General features: G+C 42.9%; 1 protein-coding gene across 4 annotated transcripts in view; it reads right to left on the reverse strand.

Annotated features, from left to right (window-relative positions):
* LOC143340958 (putative receptor-type tyrosine-protein phosphatase mosPTP-1) overlaps window positions 1-18,727 on the reverse strand; it is a 507,138-nt gene that overhangs the window by 81,520 nt on the left and 406,891 nt on the right. The window lies entirely within an intron of this gene.

Raw genomic sequence — 18,727 nt, forward strand, 5'->3', positions numbered from 1 at the left:
TCTCTTCTCGTTAAATTCAAATTTAATTGGAAGCGTGATTAAATACTTGAAACGTCAGAAATGTAGGAAGGAATGTAATTTTCGTGCAAGACTGTTTTCTTACGTGTATGTAGATCTTCAACGATATTGTATACAGGGGTGTTCGACCAACCATGGGAATAATTTTAATGGGAAATTCTAGAGGCCAAAATAACACGAAAATCAAGAATACTAATTTGTTGATGGAGGCATCGTTGAAAAGTTATTAACGTTTAAAGTTCCCCTCGTACTGAATTTTTTTCTCGAAAATGGGTAGGAATTCAGGGGTATGTCTATTCACCAAAAATGATTGTCATTAACACCTGTAACTAAATATAATTTTTTTAGTATGATTTAAATTTTTTTAATTTTGTCGAAAAATTTCACACATTCTCGAATTTTTTTCTCGAAAGTGGGTAAGAATTCTGGGGTATGTCTATTCACCAAAAATGATTGTAATTAACCCCTGTAACTAAATATAATTTTTTTAGTATGATTTAAAATTTTTTAATTTCTCCCAAAAATTTCACACCTTCTCGAATTTTTTTCTCGAAAATGGGTAGGAATTCTGGGGTATGTCTATTCACCAAAAATAATTGTAATTAACCTCTGTAACTAAATATAATTTTTTTAATATGATTTAAAATTTTTTAATTTTGTCGAAAAATTTCACACCTTCTCGAATTTTTTTCTCGAAAATGGGTAGGAATTCAGGGGTGTGTCTATTCACCAAAAATGATTGTAATTAACCCCTGTCACTAAATATAATTTTTTTAGTATGATTTAAAATTTTTTAATTTCGTCTAAAAATTTCACACATTCTCGAATTTTTTTCTCGAAAATGAGTAGGAATTCTGGGGTATGTCTATTCACCAAAAATGATTGTAATTAACCCCTGTAACTAAATATAATTTTTTTAGTATGATTTGAAATTTTTTAATTTCTCCTAAAAATTTCACACATTCTCGAATTTTTTTCTCGAAAATGGGTAGGAATTCAGGGGTATGTCTATTCACCAAAAATGATTGTAATTAACCCCTGTAACTAAATATAATTTTTTTAGTATGATTTAAAATTTTTTAATTTTGTCGAAAAATTTCACACATTCTCGAATTTTTTTCTCGAAAGTGGGTAGAATTTCAGAGGTATGTGTGTTCACCAAAAATGATTGTAACAGAACGTCACAATCGAAAATAATTTTTTCAGAATGATTTGAAATTTTTTAATAACTTTTTAACGAAGCCTCAGTCAAGAAATTGATATTCTCTAGAATCTCCCATTAAAATTTTTCCCAGGGGTGACCGAACACCCTGTATATCGAAATCCAGGCGGAAATGCTACAATATTTATGCCCTGCCAACCACAAATATTATTTCTTAATTTCTTATGCGGTATTAAGTACTTCGTATTCTTGAAACCTTAAATTGAATTCGAAATACGTCCACTTTAATTTTTAATCGAACGAGTTATTTCGTGCGATATTATCTAAAATTTAGAAATGTACGTGACCGATTCCTGATTAAGGCGAGTTTTAATTACGCAAGAATGTCTTTAAAATGTATTCCACGTTGAAAAGATGGTTCGAAGGACCGACGAGAATGTTTGCCGTTGAATAATAACGCCGCGCAACGACGATTTTCAAGGTGGAGGCATTACTCTCCGGTTAACATGTCTGCCCGACGTCTTTCATTACGTTTAATTCCATCTCGCGCTGATTACGCTGGGAATACTTAAGCAGTGCACGGTATTTTTTAATTACGGCTGATGCATCGCCGTGGACGAGTCAGCCGGCGTTCCATCGATCGTCTTCCTGGGACTCCCAACTGCTTCCGGGAAATATTGCAAAACCCTGAAGGAACCGCGAAAATCTTCGCCGTGACCGCTCTTGAACCGGCTCCAAAAGGAGAAGAAGAAGAGGAAGGGGATCAATTTCACTAAGGCCTGCCCGAAGCAGATATTCCCTTGTATTCCATTCGGTCTGGCGTTCGCCAAAGGCTTATCTTAGCTTCCAGGGAAGGTCATCTCGACGTAGACAGTTAATCAAAAAATAATACTGAACAGTCACACCCCCACAATTTAATTACCGTTGGAACGGTGTGAAAATATTTTCACAAACTCCAATAAGTTCTGATCGCCACATTTAAAATTGCCACGCCTTAAAATTCTAAAAACGAAGCAATCTAGTTAAAATTTCGTCAAACCTATAAATAGTCTGCCAATAATTAGTTTGGTACTCGAACGAAGCCGGAATAAACATCGGAAATTCGCAGACCGTGGCTGGGTAAAGTTTGGAAGAAACCGCGATCTTCTCGGTGATCAGTCTCGACTCGAGAGAGTGAAGGAGATTAATTTTGCCTGGATCTGTCCAGCACAGGCAGATATATCCCGCGCATTCTGATCGTCGACTCAATGGAGACCTAGCGCCGGTTTATCTTCGCCTTCGAAGGACACCGCGACGTTGACAATTAATCGCGCGGCCGAACAATGGAAAGTAACCCGACGGTGTAATCTGCGCCTGGAATGAATTAATCGCGGAGGACAGGCGGCGCTGGGTCCGTTTCCGGTTGCTAGGCGACAAGTCGGACCTGATTTCGCCAACGCTGAAAGCTCAGACTACTTTAACGACTCTTACTTTCTACCATTTCTAATTATCACCGCAATCGTATGGTTGCGTGTTTAGAATTATTTGAACACCCGTTTCCAAGCTTTCAAAAACTTTCCCTTTCTCGAAGAGTCTCAGCTAGAAAATTGAAAATATTTTATTCGAAATTCTTCGTTTAATTCTATGACGCTCTAATCTGAACGCTACTATTACCATAATCATATTCCGTATTTAGAATTGTTTAAACACGCGTTTCCAAGCTTGCGAAATCTCTTTCTCGAAGTATCTCTCCCAGGAAACTGAAAATATTTAAGCATCCTCGAAGCGTAAGGCTCGAGTCCAGCATACGGAATTCTTGAAAAATCGCTCTAATCTGAACGCTACTATCACCACAATCGTATGATTACTTATTCAGAATTGTTTAAACACACGTTTCCAAGCTTTCGAAATCTCTTTCTCAAACTATCTCTCCCAGAAAACTGAAAATATTCAAGCATCGTCGAAGTATAAGGCTCGACTCGAGCATACGGAATTCTTGAAAAATCGCTCTAATCTGAGCGCTATCACCACAATCGTACGATTTCTTATTCAGAATTATTTAAACACACATTTCCAAGCTTTTGAAATCTCTTTCTCGAAGTATTTCTCCCAGAAAACTGAAAATATTCAAGCATCGTCGAAGCGTAAAGCTCGACTCGAGCATACGGAATTCTTGAAAAATCGCTCTAATCTGAGCGCTATCACCACAATCGTACGATTGCTTATTCAGAATTGTTTAAACACGCGTTTCCAAGCTTTCGAAATCTCTTTCTCAAACTATCTCTCCCAGAAAACTGAAAATATTCAAGCATCGTCGAAGTATAAGGCTCGAGTCGAGCATACGGAATTCTTGAAAAATCGCTCTAATCTGAGCGCTATCACCACAATCGCACGATTGCTTACTCAGAATTGTTTAAACACACGTTTCCAAGCATTCGAAATCTCTTTCTCGAAGCATCTCTCCCAGAAAACTGAAAATATCTAAGCATCCTCGAAGCGTAAGGCTCGAGTCCAGCATACGGAATTCTTGAAAAATCGCTCTAATCTGAACGCTATCACCACAATCGTACGATTGCTTATTCAGAATTATTTAAACACGCGTTTCCAAGCTTTCGAAATCTCTTTCTCAAACTATCTCTCCCAGAAAACTGGAAATATCTAAGTATCCTCGAAGCGTAAGGCTCGAGTCCAGCATACGGAATTCTTGAAAAATCGCTCTAATCTGAACGCTACTATCACCACAATCATATTGCTTATTCAGAATTATTTAAACATGCGTTTCCAAGCTTTCGAAATCTCTTTCTCAAACTATTTCTCCCAGAAAACTGGAAATATTCAAACATCCCCGAAGCGTGAGGCTCGAGTCCAGCATACGGAATTCTTGAAAAATCGCTCTAATCTGAACGCTACTATCACCACAATCATATTGCTTATTCAGAATTATTTAAACATGCGTTTCCAAGCATTCAAAATCTCTTTCTCAAACTATTTCTCCCAGAAAACTGGAAATATTCAAGCATCGTCGAAGCGTAAAGCGTGAGTCCAGCATACGGAATTCTTGGAAGATCGCTTTAATTCTAAGCCGCTCTAATCTGAACGCTACTTCTGACTTGTCCCCCGGATGATTAAACGTTCCCGGTGTTTCCCGAGCGTTTTTGCCCGGCTTGCTTGGCCGCGATCGATCACCGTAGCGCGATAAAAACCTGAAGAATGAATATCCGGCGAACGCGGCGCCGTTGACGTATCGGCCGACGTCCGTCCGGAAACGCGCGTCCCGAACTTTCAACGCCGTCGTAAATCCGTGGTTAGGTTTTTGCATGGGCGATCGGGGCCACGGGTGACGGAGGTTCTGCACTCGAACGGGCTTCCACGTTTTTACGACCGTTTTCTTGCCACGTCTTTCCCGAACGAATTAAGTGAGCAATTTTCAGGCCGCTGGAGGGGAACCCAGGCGCAAATTATTCTGATTCTTTTTAAACGTGGCGCCAGGGGAGGACTGCCTGGAGTCGAGAACCTTTTATGGCAAGAATTACTGCGATACAAACACGATTTACCACGCTCCTCGCAACAAGTGCTATTGTACCGCGTGTACGGAGGCAGCTTTCTAATTGCAGTTTCGAAAGCTGTTAATACGTCTACGAAAAGCGTCGTAGAGAATCGCATAGGTTCCGTCTTTGATTATAATTTCGACGATCGACGGCTGTCTTGCCCGCTGATAAGTTTGTTCCGAATTATCGGAATTAGGGAGCGTTCAAACGATAACGGGTGTCGAAGGCAGGATCCGCTGCTGGCAGCCCCGAGGCAGTAATGCCGAGTCCACTGTTACTACGCAGAGATGACTTGTTGGCTAGGCTGACTGATTGGTTCTAGCGTAATGGCGACATCTCTACACGCATTGTCATTATTGGTTGAGTCGATCATGACTGCAATTCTATCGGGGACAAAACATATCGATACAGAGCAGGATAGAGCTCATTGACCTGGGGATCGGAATATTACCTAGCTCCTCTACGCTAAAATTTATTGATAAAACGATTGACAAGATCACAATTGTCTATTCACAACTCTTTATGTACAAAGAAAGACGTGTTCGCTTTAACTGTACAGAGAAGTCGATAACGTGCACAGCGCTTTTATAAAGCCTAGATGGCACCAATACAATATCTATTGTACGATAACAGAATTTTCATATTGCAACATTATTTGTACACTCGCGATCCCAATTTGATTGCTCCATTATCTTTTCGCCGAACATCGATCGCCGTGAGAGATCAAAGGCAGAGAAATGGCGGTCGACGGAGCCTCGTTAAAAACGCATAACTCCGCGCTAGGGAGCCGCGGGGGCGTGAATTTGGTAGGCGCTTCGGGAAGAGGGATAGGGCGAGCGTCAAGAAAACGGCGAACCGGGGGTAAAAACGGAAAGAAGAAACGAACGGGAAAGCGCGGACCACGGGAGTAGACGTCGACTGGAAACTAAAAGTAAGAGAAAGAGAAAAAGAGTGGGAATTCGGTCGGCCGCAATTCCGCGGGTTACTTCCAGCACATATTTTCAGGTTAATGACAATTATTATCCGTACCGGACATGCGCCGCTGTCTGGGCGGCCGCGGTTCTCCCAGATAATTGCATTATTTATATGGCGGGCGGGGGCGGGGCAGACCCGGTAGCTCTTTTCGTAAAACGACTGGCTTTTTCGCCGTTTCCGCGCCACCGAAAACGCGAACCAGCCACTGATCATTCGTAACGACTCGCTGGGAAGCGAACCATCGCGCTGGATGTACAGTAGTGCCTCGCTTAATGAACAAAAATTGGGTACGTCGGCGTTCCTTCATCGAGGATCGATGGAAAGTTTAGTACCGGTTCGAAATTTTTATTAAAATCGATTCGAATAATACCAGCTTTAAACGAAGGGTTTAGTCAAATATCGAGGGCGATTTGGATTTCTTCCGACTATAAAATTTTACCTTTGAACAAGGAATTATCGTACCGCATGGCACTCAATGGACACAGCCCGGCGTTTTACGCTCTCCACGTGTCACGCGAAATTTCGTCCGCGGTTCCGTGATTTATTATTCTTTTCGTGGTCGGCCGTGAGATGAAATAATACTATCAGATTCCGTCTATTGTTAGCTTAATTCCCATTGAAATCGTGCGAACGAACTCGCTGGCTATTTGACTGTTCTTTAGACGATGATCCGCGCGATAGATAATTCTCGGTCTGTGAGTTTCAGTCGACCGACCGTTTCGCCGGATTCGAGATAAAAGTGGCCCCAATTTATGGCAGTATGCCTTTTCTGGGCTCCCTGCGCGCGTTCAATGGACAGGTAACGTTCAAACGTTTCCAACTTTGCCTTTTAATAACGTTATATTCTATCAGTGAGGGAAGAATAGATAGAAAGTCTATATCATTTCTTCTGGCACTAGAAATCTACGAAAAAGAGTATTTTGAGAAAATCGATCTATGGAAGAATGATAAAAGTTATTTTGGAGCATCAGCAGAAAAATTGAGGAGAATGGTAGACGCTGAGGTCCCTGACAATAAATCACAGGGATATTGCATTTTGAACTTTTGCAATGTTCTCGCCTATTAGTCCAAAAAGAGTCGCAGAAATATTCGATTCTGTGTAATAATTACAGATGTACAATTGCAACGTAACATTCGTAAAAGTTCTCCCACAAATAAAATTTGCTTAGTTGAATATTCAAAATCGTTTCCTATTAACTACTGATTCAGCTATGATATGTGATATGAATGACATTGGTGTAGTTGTAATGTTCGATGAACTGAACCGCGATTGATTCCGTTATCTCTTGCTATTTGGCGAACACCGACCCCTGGATTTGCAATAGCTACAGTCGATGCATTAATCGCATTATCGTCAATTGTTATGTACTTCCTCCTGCTTGACGATTCGTGACATTCTACACCGTCAATACGTCGAAGACGCAATTGCAGTCATAAAACATTTTGTCCCGATCGAAATGCATTTGCAATCCATCTAGCAATAGAATAGAAGAGACAAAACAACTTTACATACGTGTAGTTCCGAAACTGCTACTGTTCTATGCATTATTGAACCACCGTTAGAGGCGGCAAGGCCTCCCCTTAAAAATGGCTTTTGGTTTTTGTCGACCAGACTTTCCGTTTCGGAGATATCGTAATTTATGTAAAAAGTAATTTTTAAAATTCCGCGGTCCGCCTTAGAGAAGGCTATTAACGCGCGTTAAAAATACTAAAACTTTAGACGCGTGCAGTTCCGAAACTACTAGTGTTTTATTAATAATTGGACCACTGTTGGCGGCGGTGAAGCTTCCTCTTTAAAATGGCTTTTGGTTTTTCACGATCAGACTTCCCGTTTCGGAGATATCGTAATTTATGTAAAAAGTAATTTTTTAAATTCCGCGTTCCGCCTTAGAGAAGGCTATTAACGCGCGTTAAAAATACCAAAACTTTAGACGCGTGCAGTTCCGAAACTACTAGTGTTTTATTAATTATTGATGCATTGTTAGAAGCGGTAAACCTTCCTCTTTAAAATGGCTTTTGGTTTTTGACGATCGGACTTCCCGTTCCGGAGATATCGTAAGTTATGTAAAAGGTAATTTTTAAAATATCGCGTTCCGCCTTAGAAACGGCTATTAGCGCGCATTAAAAATACTAAAACTTTAGACGCGTGCAGTTTCGAAACTACTAGTGTTTTATTAATAATTGGACCACTGTTGGCGGCGGTGAAGCTTCCTCTTTAAAATGGCTTTTGGTTTTTGACGATGGGACTTCCCGTTTCGGAGATATCGTAAGTTATGTAAAAGGTAATTTTTCTTAATTCGACTATCTCTGTCTCCGTCTGACGCGTCGGACCTCCTTGTCGCACGTTGACCCACTAACCGAGTGACCGAGTGACGTCACGTTTACTATTTACTACACGCGCGCGCGGTCAACGACCTTGCTAGGCCGTAGTAAGAAAGTTCATTCATCTCGTGACGTAAAAAAGCGCTTCGGTCTCATCCGATCGACTCGAAATTAAAATCCTCATATCTCCGGAACTAATAGAGCTATCGACTCTCACAAACGCTCATTTTAAAGGGCATTTCATCCCCTATCCAATGAACATATCAACTACTATTAATTATGTTTCCTTCTATGTTTATTTTGTCATTCACTTTGACGTTATATACCCAAAGAAATTTCAGCAATTCCTATTGATTATACGACTGGTGTGCGATAAAACTGGATTATAAAGATTGGTCGTTTCACCGGTTTAGCGTTAATAAATTCTGAATTGCGATGAGAATTTTGTCGTGACGGTTCTAGCGAAAATTTGACCGACGATCGTGACAAACAATTACGTGGACCCTTTTCATTAAACGTCCACGCGAACAATGCGTGTAGGTGTCGACGGTGTTCGGCGGTGTAATGTAACCTAATTTAGCCAACAACGGATAAACGGTGCGCACGGGACGCGCGCACGCGAGCCCAATGGGTATCCCGAAGGAGTAGATAAGACCTTTGAAATATCGACAGCGGCTGAAGGGTGTATAGAGGTCGAGACAGAGAGATAATCCCCGAGAGAGGTTCCTGCCACGAAGCTTAACCAGTCAGGGATAATCACCGTGAGGCACCTCTATATCCACGTGAAACGGTATCGACGTCGACGATCGTCTCGAATTTCAACGAGGCCGCAATAAAGATTCGTCAGACGCTTACCCGGGATTCCTCGATGAGCCGAGTTCAGCGGCTTTTTCCTTTCCCCTTCGCCCTTTTCCTCGCTTTAGTCGCCCAGAGATTAGAATCCACGGAACCGACGGGGGTTGGGTGTGTCTGTAGATTTGTGGCCTCGAAAATTGAACTCACCGATGGCGCGAAACGGTCCACGGAATATTTTCTACCCTCGAGTATCGGTACCGTCAACCCTGAACAACGTTAATCCTTAACTATCCTCGCAAAAACTATCCTACGTACATTCAAAGGGGCAGCCACGCGAGTCTATTTTTTACGAGAGCTTTGACTGAAATTTAATATAACAATTAAATAGTAGTACGTATAATCATAATCCAAACGAACAGATTCTCGTCCTCTAATCAGCAGCTCTAATCGGCACTTTTCAATATGCGCGTGGCCAGTCTGTGCCCCGGGCGAAAATAAAGATTTAATTCGATCGTCGGTAATTAGTTATCTGCCAACCAAACGGGCCACTAATAACTGGATTGAGCGTAGAAAGCCGGCGAATTAGCGATTCATCGAAAAGCCGTAATTACCCCGACGGCGATAATGCCTCCGGAAAGCAGGATTTCAAATACGCCCCCGCTACAAATCTGTAAATTACAGCGTGCCCCCCTCTACTGCGTCGTTCCCCTCGTGCTTTCGCGTCAAAATTTCGCGCGTTAGAAGAACGATCCCAAACGAATCGTACGTTTTCCAGCGTCGCGGGCGAAGGAACCGAAAGTCCAGCGGAGGGAGAGAGACCGCGTAAAGGAACCACCCCCAGGGGTGAATTTAAAACGCGAAATCTGGGAAAGTGTCGTTGAGCCGAGGATTAATCTATCCATAAAGGCTCGGGCGCGTTACCGTGCCCGTAATGCAGATATGCAAACGAGCCCCGCGGCCCGCTTATCACGCGCTTATCGATTTTCGGCGCGTGTTTAGTGCCAGCTGCCGGCAATAAACTCGCCAGATCGACGCTCGGAAAAGCGACTTTCGGCGCGTGTTCGTTCCAATAAATTTCGTTCTCGTTCCTTCGACGGACCGCGGGAACTCGAATCGTACCTTGCATTCGATTCTACTACGATCCAACGTGCAACGATCCCTACAATAGCCTTCAAACAAGCTCGAGAACGGTCCCTCGATTCATAAAAGTAATCGCGGGTTCAATCGTGCTCCAGTCGAATTCATAACCCCGAAATTTCTCAAGCAGCACGTTAGATTATGGTTCTCACCGCGCGGAAAATTGATTCCGCGCCCGCGCTTTGAACAGAGCGCGTCTATAAAGTAGGCATTTAAACGCGTCGAATAAATCGCGCCAGGCCCAATAAATCTTCCGACGTCAGCCTTGGCCGATCGCGGCGAGTTTCGAGCGATTCTCTCGTCGCTTTCGCAGCCCTCCTACGTTTCACCGTTAAGACCTCGCCTGGTTACCTTTTCCCAACCATCCCTCTCACGGTAACAGCGTCGTGCGCGAATATATTCCATCCCTCGCGTCTCCCTCTCATCGCCATTCATTCTTTTTTCTCTTATTTCCGTCGACCGTGAAATTGCTTGTCCCACGCCAGCGAGCCCGGGTCTCCTCTACGGTGCTCGCCACCCTCTTCTTCGCGTTCCCGCCAGTCTTTTAAATCATCTCCGAAGGCGTCGAGGCGCGTGCAAGGGCCGCGACAGCGCGCGTAATTAAAAGTTCTCGTTTACTCAACGGAGATCAGAGCGGACGGGCCGCGTCCGGGCTCGGCATATAAATCTCGTATTAATAAATTTATGGTAGGCCGCGATCATTCCTCCGACTCACGATGCATCCGAGAACAATAGGCTACTTATTTAAATTTCTTAAATTGGATTACTTCGAACGCCGACTTTATCTAAAGTCATTCGATATTAAGGGGTTCTTCTACTGTAACACGCATGTTTTTGGTATTTTTTTATAAAGAAACTATGCCAGTTCTTGCCTCGACGTTTCGTAAATATATTAGTTGATCTTTCGGTGATATTCACAAATTTTTACAACGAGAAATAGTCAAAATTAGTAGCAGTACAGAGTCTCGTACTTAGTCACTTATCCTTACAAAAAAACGGGATACAGTAGAAGACCCCTTTAAGATACATTTTTACTTAGTATTCCAACCCTTAGAACGCTGCTTGTGACATTTTTGAACCTCTCTAAGAGACTTGCATTTTATCCTGGCATCCTTCCAGCGTCTCAGGTCCAGAATCCGCTGTTGCTTGCGTGAAATTTCGACCACGTGGCATTGTTGACAGTTGACAGTACCGAACACAGTCGGCGATTAAAATATATATAACTTCCATGCACAATATTTGGTACCACAGTTCACTTTTCTCAAATTACGAATATCAAGTATTCGTTCCGTGCAATCGACCCGGTTGTTATCAGAGTGACCATTATGGCGCGTCGATAAGAAAAGAGACCCGTCACAGGCAGTGTCACTTTTTGCGCGGTACCGGGAGTCGATCTTCCAAGGCTCCAATTTGCAGCAAGAACATCGTAAACCCCGCGAGTTAATTACAGAAAAGCCGGTCGAATATTTCTTGTATCCTTCGACCGCGAAGACAACGGTCGACGTAAGGGTCGTTTCCACAGACACGCGCGCTCGTGCACACGTACGCGCGCGGAATTGGTCAGCAGCAGACAGAAAGATTCATGGCCGCCGTCCGTATGCAATTCCAGAACTTGTTAGCGCGAAGATAGCCCGGCGGAATAGGTCTGTCTTTCGCGGGGGCGGCGGGCCTCCGGAGGATCCAGCCAATCAGGATCTTTATAATTAAGTTTTCCGTCTAATCTTCGCGATGCCCGATTAACCGACGATACTCGAACTCCGCGCCTCGCCCATAAACATGGCAATAGTACAATTTCTGGGATTAAGTCGACCAGGTATCGCACAGGCAAGCGTCTGGATGTAAGCGGCAAATCTCTCGGGGATCCCCGACAAGGATCAGGACGTTCGTCCGTTTCCCTTTTCTTATTTTCGTCCTTTTTTCTTTGCGTTCTCCCCGCTTTATCCGTGTTCGCCTCCACCCATCCGATACGTCTTCCGTTTCGAGAGGGAATCCCTCGCCCGAAACCAGGTATCCTCGATGGCGTTTCTTTGTCCTTCGAGGTCCGTGTCGCTCGCCGGAACCGCGCCAGCTTCTTCAATTTCCGGAACCACCGTCGCTGCTCGCGGGATCCAAGTAACCACGGTTATTCTTTACCTTCGTTCTCTTGGACGATCGGGAATTTCGCGAAAGTGAACTTTGTTGCGGGATCGAAACTTTGATTACAGACAATCGTAAACTACGCGAATTAAAGTTTGTCTTACTCATCTGTTACAGTGTTATTTATAACAGAGTATGATTCTAAAGTGAAACTGTTGAAACGAGAGTGAATTTAGTTTCTATCTGTAAAAGAATGACGAACGTGAACGTGAAGACATCGTTCCGTGGTTCGATCTGTAAATGTTAATCTGGTTTTCATTCTTCGTTTTGAACACATATGTATATACAGGGTGTACGGCCACCCCTGGGAAACATTTTAATTGGGGATTCTAGAGGCCAAAATAAGACGAAAATCAAGAATATCAATTTCTTGATGGAGGCTTCGTTAAAAAGTTATTAACGTTTAAAGTTCCGCCCGTACTGAATTATTTTCTAGGAAGTGGGTAGGATTTCGGGGGTAGGTCTATTCACCAAAAATGATTGTAATTAACCCCTGTAACTAAATATAATTTTTTTAGTATGATTTGAAATTTTTTAATTTCGTCGAAAAATTTGACCATCTTCCTGAATTTTTTTCTCGAAAGTGGATAGGATTTCGGAGGTATGTGTATTCACCAAAAATGATCGTAATTGACCCCCGCAACCGAAAATAATTTTTTTAGAACGATTTGAAAAAATTGTTTTTCGTCGAAAAATTTAGCCAGCTACCCCCTGTCGATTTTTCTTAAAAATTCGTTTTTGATTTTTAGTAATTTTGTTTGACGCTCTACAGAACAGTTCTCTAATACTTTTTTGTAGGTACCCATGTTTCATTGAAATATATTCACAATTGTAAGAATTATGGCTGTTTGAAAATTGGACCATTTTTATGGGGTTTTCCTCATTTTTCGGAGTCAAGGACCAACTTTTCGAATATTTTTGCGATTTGTACATATTCTCCACCAAAATACGCGTAATTTGCTTTTTTAAACATTAAAATCGTCCAATCCGTTCAGAAGTTATGATGTTTTAAAGATTCGCATGAAATTTCAGGGAAACGTATCAATGGTATGGTCAGACATTATATTTTCGGTAAGGAATTTTTTTCTCGAAACTGAGTAGGATTTCGGGGGTATGTCTGTTGACCAAAAATGCTTGCAATTGACCCCTGCAACTAAAAATAATTTTTCCAAGACGATTCGAAGATCTTTTTTTCATCCAAAAATTTCAGCACCTACCCGATTTTTTTTCTCGAAAATGGATAGGATTTCGGAGGTATGTGTATTCACCAAAAATGATCGTAGTTGACCCCCGCAACCGAAAATGATTTTTCCAGAACGATTTAAAATTTTTTAATTTAGTTGTTAATAACCTTTTAACGAAGCCTCAGTCAAGGAATTGATATTCTTGATTTTCGTCTTGGTGGACGAACACCCCGTATATTCCACGCGTAAATAGGAAATAAAGAGATCCTAAGCGTTGAAAGAACAATGAATTTGGGTTAGCTCACCGTGTAAACACTTATACTCGAGTTAGCATCGTATCGTCGTTACCGCGAAAGAAACTCATCGCGATTGCGAGCAGCGTTTTCTAGTCGGCGAATAATCGACTTGGCGAACTTCGCCTGGGAAGAGTCCCGGTCGCAGCAACGGCGCGAAAACGTTCGAGAAAAGTTGCGACCGGGGCGGAGAGGAAAAAGTTTGCCGCGAGTGTCCGGCGAACCTTCTTCGTGAAACAACCGCGGCTGTCCTCGATTCGAAAATGCTTTTACACGACGAGTTATTAAAACGATCCAATATCGGGAACGCGGGCGCCAAATATTTTCCGCGAACGAGGACCACTCGATTTCGATTCGAGACCCGAAAGGTGATCGTGCCTGTGAAAATTCTCGATGTTGCTCCCGCGAGAGTCGTCCTCGCCTATTGTTCCTCCGCGCATTGTTCGATCGGGCCGCGTATAAATAATATACGGCCGCTGTGGAACGATTATGGTATTTCCTGCGATTCGCCATTGTCCCGTTTTGTCTAAATTAAATTAGCGTTATGCCCTCGAAACGATCGATCCGCGAATTGGATACTCAACGAACGACGTGGACCGTAAATAGGCAAAAATAACCAGGGAATGTTGGAAAATTACAGGACATTTATGGATTTCTCGTCGATTTAAAAGTAGGTTAATATCCGGAAGATCCACTGTCTGTGTGTGTTGAGAGACAGCTGTTAACGATTATCGGACAGATAGCTGAGCTGTATCCACAGTGGTCTCCGAGGATCGAGGCGTTTATCGTTTAGGGTACGTCTTTTTGTGGGAATCGGAGGAAGCAGCCTGATAATACGACCCTGTTCCGAAGACAATCCGATCGGTCTTAAATGCTGTGTGTAGAGCGACTGAAAACACAATCCGGGTCTTCGAATCGCGGATACAGGGGACACACGTGTATCCGTAATCGAATATCGTGGCTGGAGTTGGAAGGGCTTAAGTCTAATCGATGTCCCGCACATCGGAATAGCTACTTTCCTGCGATCGAACATTGGCTTCGTGACTTCATTACTGAGGGACGCAAAACTGTGCTCGGGTAATTCCGGCGCCATTGGCGGACTGAACGATCCTCCGCAGAAATAAATCGGATACATCTTGCGAAACTGAAAAACGCGCCAAAGAAAATTGCCTCGATTCGCTTGGTTAGAAACACGAATGAGAAATTCTAAAATTACAGAATGCAAAATAATGAATTCGTTACGAAGTACGTAATACATGCGTGATGTTTCGAAACGATCGAATCTTGAAACGTCGTTACAGGAAAAGATTTGTCCAGCGAGATAAAATCGATTCTCTTTTGCCGGACGGTGTAAAACCGAAACCGCGTGAGAATGGAATACAGTGTAAATTCGGTGTAAATTCGAAATAACACGTTTAATTTCTCTTTGTTTCGACGGCTATCAACTGTTCGGTTCAATTAGCGTCTTCGTACGAAAAAAATTGAATTCTCGTCGGAGGCATTCGGCCGCGCTGGCGCGGAGTAATTGAAATTTCTAACTGTATAATTAGTTCTGAATTAAGCCTGCGGCGTTGAAACTTGAAATTGGACATTCATTTTAATGGATGTAACGAAATCGCCTCGGTTGCATGGAGGGCCCGGAGATGTATTGTTCCAGAAATTGATCGATCCTCCCCCCGCGGAAACAGGAAGATCGATAGTCTGTCTGGTCGGACAAGCACGGCGGTTGTCGATCGTCCTATCGACACTTCTTTAAATTCTGTTTACTCGATAAAAGTTCGAAGAGCTTCTCTACGGCGTACACAAATTTGTTTTGTTGCACTCGGATTCGGCGCGTCTGAAAATAAAATGGCTGCCCCCCCCCCCCCCCACGTCGTCGTCTCCGCGTGAATTCAACAAAATAAAGAAGAAACTTCCTGGCCCAGGGGAGTTTTCCGCGATCGTCGCGATGAATTAAATCGAGTTCAAAAATCGTCGAAGGGAGCTAATTAAAATTTACTAAGGCGATTCCTCGACGGTTGTGAAATCCAAGAAAACCGTGACTCAGCCATCCGAGTCGTAATCCTTTCAGGGGACGTTGAATTTTTAATTCGGCGTTCGAAGTGCGAGTCGTTCGCGGAAAGTTTCGACGCGGCGACTGTCCAGGGAATCGCAGGGGCACGCCATTGTGAGAAGCTCCCCGTCAAAACGACGCTTGATTGCCGCGAAGATTAATAATCTTCGAAATGACTGCGGACCGTTCGTACCGTAACCCTCCGCGTGGACGTAAAGAGGAGGAAAGCAGCGAGAGGGGATGGGGACGAAAGTTTGCAGGAACTTTATTATAAAACTAATATTTTCCAAGTTCTATGAGGTATTACGATAGTTTTCTGAAAGGGCCTGCCAGTAGACCGGCAAGGCGAAATGGTTCGCGGGCGAAACTTCAATATTCGGCGACCATAACGACACCGGTTGATATATTATTTCCTATAACTTCTCCTGGCCTCGCGGCTTTGTCTGGCCGCCGGGCGGAGAATAAGAAGATCGAAAACGAAACTTGATTAAGAATTCCGTTGCCTCCGGTTGCTTTCGCGGCACTTTCCAACCCCCCTTGGACGCGGCTGCCATTTACGCCACCCCCGCGAAATGAATCGTCATCGTTGAATCGAGGTTAATTATTGGGTTGTTTACTTAAGAAAATATAAAATTCGAAATTGAAGCTGCTTACCAAGTTGCTTACTAAAGTTTAACCCTTTGTGGCACAGCGCGTGAATGGAAGACCTCGAGTAGCAGAAAAGATAATCTGCCTCGCGTGTAAGCTGCTTTAATCGAGTTATTACTGCATTGTCCATCGATTGGCTCGACTGTCTCGCGACGGGGGTGGAAAGGAAACGACTCGACACCGATTCGAGCGCGAAAGCGATTATTCCCGCGAAACGGGAGCGTTCAAACGGCAAAGCGGATTCAGACGGGGGAATCTTATTAGAAGACTGATTTACGAGCCGCTGTAATTTAAAACTATTTACGTTGCCGCGATGCCGGCCGGGTATTATATCGACCACGCTTTAAAGGAGCCGGAGATGAAAATTGAAGATCTACTTTTCGCGCCGCGGAAGAGCTCCCCATTGTCTTTCTTTCTCAAAGACTCCAACTAATTTTCCGTTCTTCCACCCCCTCCTCCCTCTACGTCGTTTTCTTTCGATTCCTCGACGTTCCCCTCGGTTTCCTTCGCTTCAATTCGCTGGCTTCATTTGGCAGCGTGGCGCGCAATAAAAAACGCCAACTACACCCTAATAACGCGGGGGATGCCAAACGTCTTAGTCGCGCGAGAAATTCATAAATAACGCTACGGTCGATTATTCTCTCCCAGGTGATCAGTTTATCTTTCGAGCAAGATTCTCATATATTTTAGAATCGATTGTCAATTACAGCTCTCCAGTTTCTTATTACATTTGTAATGTACATTCTTTGAGAATAATTTTACAAGATTTTAGAAGTCACACATCTGTCTGCTAAATTAACAGTGGCAATTAAGAACTCAGTAATAGCGAAAGGATTCGACTGTTTAATAGTTCGTAAAGTTTGAGAATTCGAATGTGAAGGTCGACGAAGCCGCGCGAGAAATTCATAAATGACGCTACGGTCAATTATTCTCTCGTGGGTAATTAGTTTATCTTTCGAGCAAGATTCTCAAATATTTTAAAATCGATTGCCAATTACAGCTCTCCAGTTTCTCATTACATTTGTAATTTACATCGTTTGAGGAAGGAGAAAATAATTTTACAAGATTTTAGAAGTTACATGTCTGTCTGCTAAATTAACAGTGGCAATTAAGAACTCAGTAAAAGCGAAAGGATTGGACTGTTTAATAGTTCGTGAGGTTTGAGAATTCGACGGTGAAAGTCGACGAAGTCGCGCGAGAAATTCATAAGTGACGCTACGGTCAATTATTCTCTTCCAGGTGATCAGTTTATCTTTCGAGCAAGATTCTCAAATATTTTAGAATCGATTGTCAATTACAGCTCTCCAGTTTCTCATTACATTTGTAATTTACATCGTTTGAGGAAGGAGAAAATAATTTTACAAGACCTTAGAAGTTACACGTCTGTCTGCTAAATTAACAGTGGCAATTAAGAACTCAGTAAAAGCAAAAGGATTGAACTGTTTAATAGTTCGTGAGGTTTGAGAATTCAAGGATGGAGGTCGACGAAGTCGCGCGAGAAATTCATAAGTGACGCTACGGTCAATTATTCTCTTCCAGGTGATCAGTTTACCTTTCGAGCAAGATTCTCAAATATTTTAGAATCGATTGTCAATTACAGCTCTCCAGTTTCTTATTATATTTGTAATTTACATTCTTTGAGAATAATTTTACAAGACCTTAGAAGTTACACGTCTGTCTGCTAAATTAACAGTGGCAATTAAGAACTCAGTAACAGCGAAAGGATTGGACTGTTTAATAGTTCGTGAGGTTTGAGAATTCGAATGTGAAGGTCGACGAAGTCGCGCGAGAAATTCATAAATGACGCTACGGTCAATTCTCAAATATTTTAAAATCGATTTTCAATTACAGTCTTCTAATTTCTTATTAAATTTGTAATCTACATCCTTTGAGGAAGGAGAAAATAATTTTACTAGATCTTAGAAGTTACAAATCTGTCTGCTAAATATTTACGCTGGTAACATTTAAAGACTCAGTAAAAGCGAAAAGATTAGGCTGTTCAGTAGCTCGCGAAGTTTGAGACTTCAAGGGTAAAGGTCGACGCTTTTTCGCGGGCGAAATTTGTCCGGTTGACAATCGAGTCGTGTAAAAATTGTTCCGTAAGGGAACGGTGCGGAAGTCGAGGCACGGCGTACGGAGCGGACCGTGGCGCGTGCTGCAAATTGAATTAAACCCGACGTTATTTACAATGCTTCCCGAGTCGTCTCGATTTACGCGCGGTTCGATGAAAGTTATGGTAACGACCGGGAGCGTTCCCTTCTCGCAGTTGGCACGACAAAAGCTATCGACTGAACTCGAACGAGTTAGCGGACGGAAGGAGAGACGAAGAAACCGAGGGGGAGAATTTTCCACGCCTTTTCCGACAATTTCCACCGCCCAGGCCGGGTCCCAATGCACGTTCTCCTGCATCTCTGCAACTACGCGAGTGGTCATTCGATATACGTGCCACTCGAAAACGTCGATAGCGAATTTCTTCG

This window comes from Colletes latitarsis, chromosome 4, assembly GCF_051014445.1.
Source record: "Colletes latitarsis isolate SP2378_abdomen chromosome 4, iyColLati1, whole genome shotgun sequence".
In the NCBI taxonomy this organism is placed as follows: Eukaryota; Metazoa; Arthropoda; class Insecta; order Hymenoptera; family Colletidae; genus Colletes; species Colletes latitarsis.